Source organism: Synchiropus splendidus, chromosome 14 (genome assembly GCF_027744825.2).
Source record: "Synchiropus splendidus isolate RoL2022-P1 chromosome 14, RoL_Sspl_1.0, whole genome shotgun sequence".
Taxonomy (NCBI): Eukaryota; Metazoa; Chordata; class Actinopteri; order Syngnathiformes; family Callionymidae; genus Synchiropus; species Synchiropus splendidus.
The window spans coordinates 3,656,460-3,662,459 of NC_071347.1; positions in this window are offsets into that span (position 1 = coordinate 3,656,460).

Genomic DNA, 6,000 nt, shown 5'->3' on the forward strand with positions numbered 1-6,000 from the left:
ACAAGTAAACAAACAGAACCTTAAATAGAAATGTCCACAACACCATAATCAGTTGGGGGTAATAAGCCATCCATCCAAGTGGTTGTAGGCATAGTTGATGGTGAGATCGTAGCCAATATTTCCCCTTCAACATTATGAAATTGGTATTAGGATCGTGCCAGTACGTAACTAACATCTATTATTCATCGATTATCCACAGGGTCAGTCATCGATGAGGTCCTTTCTTCAGGACTAAACTTCATGTGAACTCATACAAAGTGAAACAGCTGAACCAAAAGCAGTGACAGCAGGCTGGCTGTTCCTGACATTCACCCTCCCCTCGCCAGCTACCTTGACCAGAAGCAAAGCAGCATGTAAACTGAACTGTCGACTAGCCCACCACCCTATCCATCTCACTCCTGGGGATCAATTGGCAGAGTTGAATGGGGGGTCAAGGCAATTTAACACTCCTCCTGCATTGTAAAAAAGGGTAGAAGGAGAGGTCAGGGCCAGGAAGGTGGCAGTCAATTTTACGAGAGGGCCGTCTGCATACTTGCTTTGTCCTGTTGTAAACATCATTGTAAAAGTGGCGTGTTTTGCATGAGTGTGATAATCTCCAAGGGGGTTTTCACCATAAAAGACCTGTAGGACTTACAACCACACAATAATGGTCACTTTTTTCGTAACTTCCTTCTTGTCAAAAGAGCAGAACTTGAGCTCTGTGGGTTCATGTTTTTGCCCAAGCTCTTATACCTCAGATATCTAAAGCTTACACTCATGGCACCAACAATAAAGGAGAGTGGGCAATGGTTTGGGTTTTTCAAAGGTGAAAAATTGTGTGAGCTCCAGTATTTGCTGTGGTCTAGGGGTTCAGGGAAAAAAGTAGTTTTACAATACTAAGAGGGGACAGTAATTATTGTCTCACTAAACTCACATTGGAAACCATAAAGTGATGGAAATACTTCATTAATATCTACAAATTTCTTCAAACCTGAAACTCATTTATCCTCATATTGTTGTTCTACGTGTGCATGGCTCATAAGATTGACTTTAGTTTGCATGTATGAATTTGCTGCTGCAATTTTGCACTGAGTTAGGGCTTCTTTACAAACCAGGTATAGAGTTTTGGAGATGAATATTTGACGGTCAGGGTCAGCATGCATGAGGTCAAACTGGCCTGACAGGAACTGACAACTGGGAGGAGGAGCCCCTTGCTCCCAGTTATATTAGAGAGGAGGAACTGGGTAAACACCAGACCCATAAGGCCTGTCACTCGGTCACTCATCGAGTAGTATAGACAATCGAACAACAGTGTTTGCGTGAGAAGAGTTGACTGACATCCACGTGTACCCGTATGAACTTTGCATATGTACTTAAAGCTAACAGGATCTAACCCAAACAACTTAAACAAAGCTAATCTCTGTCATGTAATTTTGTGCGCACACTTGTTATGACATTTAAAACAAGATTTAGCTTTTAAAATATATTTGAATAACAAAACAAAATGTTTTTGAAACAAACCAAAACAAAAAACGTGTCACTCTTATATTCATTTCTTGAGCAACTAAAGGCACAATGTGGGTTGAGGTTACTCAGGTGTGTTGAATTATGTCACGAGGGCCAATGTGCAAAACACAGCAGAATTTGCTGGGGAGACAAAATTGATATGTATTGAACAAATCTCTATCTGAATGCAACATCACTTTCACTTCTTAAAAAGCTTTTTGATTTGATCCAAAAACTTCTGTGTGATTAGAGTCATACAACATAAACTGTCTTCATTCATGTTTCAAAAATAAATGACTAAATACAGTTTGTCACCATGAAGCCCAACGGTACGATTTCCTTTTTTTGAGCTGGAAATTCTGTGTGATATACTCAAAACTGACAGTAAAGCGAGTGAGATTAACAACTTGATCAACAGTGAGACGTCAGAATCCCAGGGACGTATAGGGGTTGGACAAAATAATGGAAACACCTTCAAGCTAAAATTTTGTCCAACCCCTCTATGTCTTCATTCATTCACACTCAACACTGTTGTTAAAATTCTTCTCCTGGGCCAGAAACACCTCATCACAGGTCGAGAAGGCCCACTAGCGCCTCTACTTTCTCTGCAAGCTGAGAAGAGCCAGTGGCCCAACCTCCATCATGTGCTTTTTCTACAGAGGGGCCATAGATCCATCCTGACCAGCTGCATCACTGTGTGGACGACCGCAGCACCCGCCTCACCCAGGAAGCCATCTGGATAACACAAGATGCCAGACACCCCTCACACATCCTCTTCAATCTTCTACCATCAAGAAGAAGGCGGTAAAGTCTGGGGGCCTGAACCAGCCGACTGAAGGGCACCATCATCCACCAGGCCCTCAGGAAGCTCAACTCCCAACCCACGCTGCCTCCTCCACCTACCTGCGCCACAGCATGGACAGTGAGACGTTAGAATCGAAGGGACTTATGCGTTTATTCATTCACACATGCACACTCATACGCACATGTTGTTTTTGTGATTTATATTGTATTTTATACATAGTTCAATGTTGTTTTGTCACCGCATGGGCCGCCGAGTAATGACATTTCAATCCTCAGAACTGACAATAAATCTACCTAACCTTACCTTGATATTGTTGTCGAGTCCAGTCTTCTTCAAACCAGAGACGTTTGCCGTGTGCACATGGTGTAACACGAGTGGACACAGTCTGACAAGAGCTGGGTGGAACTCTCAAGCGATGTACCGGGTTAATCATCAGTGGAAGAAATGGCGTGAGAGGCATTGTGTGGGTGGAAGACAGACGAATGAAGCAGAGACTGAGGACAAGGTTGAATGACTGGGGATGACTATTCCATAGCTATTTGGACCTTAAGATGAATGTGGATCTCATTGCACTGTAGAACACTCAGCGTAAACCCTGCTAATATCTCACAGTATGCTAAGCAGTCACACACATATTTACGTACATATAGTGACAATTAGTGTTTGTTTGGAAAATGAAACAAGCAGTCTGGGCACAAGCAGTGGATGGCAGAACCCACTCACTTCACTCTTTTACATTAATGTTATTGTATTTGTAGTTGCATGTGTGCTTATTGCCCAGTATAGTCTGTGGTCCAGTCAGCTTCATTTGGTCATGGTTGTTCTTCTCCAGAGAGTTTTGAGCAGTGAGTGCCATCTAGTGGCCTCTGTGAATGAGAACACCGTTTCACGAAGCTTCATAAGCCCATCACATCTGGGCTTATATACTTGTGAGAATCACATTTTTGTGTCTCTCAGAAAACATGATCTGTTTCAACCTCGGTCTGGCTGTGGGTCTACCTCCGTGTTTCACTGGAAGTAAACCTTCCTGATACATACATTTATTTCAGGATCTGAATTTGCAGCATCGCAGTGGACTCAGTTTTCATCGTTGGAAACACAATCTATAAGTTGTCCTGCTACTGTTGGACAAAAAAGCATTGACTCCGACTTGACTCAGGCAATAACACAGATCAGTCAGGCCATGCGTTTTTGATGACGGAAGAGTAACGGGTGACTCATTCTGGAAATGGCCCATTGCAATCCTTCCCTTAGGCTTATTTGCTGTAGTGGAGTATGTGAAGGCATCAAGGTTAGCCTCCTCAATCTGTCCTGCCCATGACACTTGCTGCAGAGTATCAGGCAGAACTGAATTCATACTGTAGAAGTTGATTATTTAAAAGACACATTTTGGTGCTGTGTATCCGGTGGACTTTCGGAAAGAAAAGTTTTCAATGTCTGTTCTGGTGCGCAGTAAAGAAAAAAGAAAATTCTAGTTCACAACACTGTCACACAGTTATACACTGCGACTCGAAAGTGTGACGTCACAGAATAAACTCAATGCCTGGTGGGCTTGTAGGTCAGCTGGAAAGTTTGTTTGCGACACCGCCGCCAAGTGTTTGTTAAACTTTGATCATGGTGCAAACATCTAGCGTTAACTGCCACACTTCTTCCCATGACTGCCTTCGGAAAAGCATTGGTTTGCGATTGTTCATATTTCAAAATGGAAAGAAACAAAAATGAAGAGCCTGGATAGTCGCCACAGGCCTTCACTTTTGATGCAAATTACATGTGTTGTTGTGTTCACGATATTTTTAAACTAAGTTTGAATGAACAAGATCTGAATCCAAACATTGTGTTGTGCTGTTTCATAAATAGCATGTAGTAATGCCACTTACATTGGCCAAGCTATACAGTGTCTGAAGGCAACAAACAAAAGCAAAGTAGCCCATATCTCTTCACTCAGTGGCAATTCATGTAATGCATGTTTTTTCAACATCTTGACTTCATGACATTTTTTCATCAATTCATGAGTTATGTTCACATGCTTCACACGTGTCAGGTAGTGATGACACTCGCAATAGCATAGGTTAGGACAACAAAGACCGGGAGAAGTCCATCATCCCTCTTCACTCACAGGAGATTTATTTTCAGTTTATGCAATGTTTTTATCAAAAGTTCCATTAAAGCATGTGCTTCATAACTAGCATCAAAGACCAAGGCCACCATTTCAACATATTCATTTTGAGTTTAGATTCTAAGGATCAATCCTGTCAAATTCACAAATGTCAGCGATGCAACCAACGGTCAATGTAATTGCGAATTGTCCTTCAATGAATGTGAAATATTTCTTGGTATTCACTTTAATAATTTTCTTGAGAGAAAAAAAGGAAACTCTCTATGGAAGGTAGAAACAAATGTTGCTTTGTACTGCATAGAAATGTCTGGCCCCGAGTCATGTGAGACGAAGTCGAAAAGAACAGAGAAGAGCAGCCATGTTCAGGGAATGTCTCATTTTTTTTGGTTATGCATATGCATTTTAGACTTGCTATGGTCCTTGATTCAGTCATTGTTTAAGAAGACCATCCCTTTGATACTTCATGTGGCACCATCGTAGGATAAAGACAAGATTATGACAAGTCATGACTCTAATCTATTTTTTATACACTTGTTTATATTCCTTTGTTCTATGATGTGTTGTTTATTCACAGCGTCACCTAGTTCTGTGCAGTTCAGTTTGGGATTTTGCTGTTTCATTATTAAAAAGATGCTTCGGATTAATGTTTTACAAGCAATTTTCACAGTCATCAATAGAGTAGTTTACATGCTCCGGCACTGGGTTGTGTCACTCGACCCTGTCACCATGGGTAAGGAAAAACATCAAAAAGTCAGTTCCAGTACCATCAGGTTCAGTTTGCCAACAGCTGTTTCATTTATGCATCGTGTGGTATCGATATAACATTTGGGCCATCCCTCTGTAGGGCAAACTGACCGCAATGGTTTCAAATGTTGCTCATGTTGTGTGATCCAGTGCCATTTGAGTATGTAACATACCCCCAGTTTTCTTCTGCTGTTTTCTCTTGCAGCAACCCCAACTGCTCCACTGTAATAACAACAATACTGTTGTTGTTCTTTTTCCCCTGATACTTTTGAAGGGCCGTGACACCTATGTCAATGTAATCCTTAAGAGAAGAAGGGTCACTCATTAAAGCCTGTGTTTTGGATTTGTAAGTGCCTTGTAGTATGCATTAAATCACACAAAATGAAATAACCAGTGAATGTGGAAATCTGATATACACCATGCTTGGTTCTTACCTAGTTACTTACAACGTCTTTCTGCAGGAAATGGCAGGAGATCTGCTCACTCCTTGCTCCACATGGAGGTTTAACATTTCTGGTGGAAGATTTGCATCACAAGGATATTGGTTTCAGGCCATTTCCTCTTCTTACCTTTCAGTTAGTGTGGCGAGCCGCAGTTCACAGCGCTGCTACTTAAACTACATAGCCCTTTTTTTAAAAATCAGAGTTTGAAAACTGATCCACAAAAGGGGTGCTGTGGGTGCAGGTTTTTGTTTCACCCAAACAGGCAGCACCAGACCGACAGTCAACTGTCTTCAGACATCTGACTGGTGAAAGAGTGTGGTCCCACACTGGCCCTTTGTGGATCAGTTTGTGACCCTAGATAGGTGAAGATAGTTCACTCTCAAGCAGAAATGTCACCTGAACAGCAC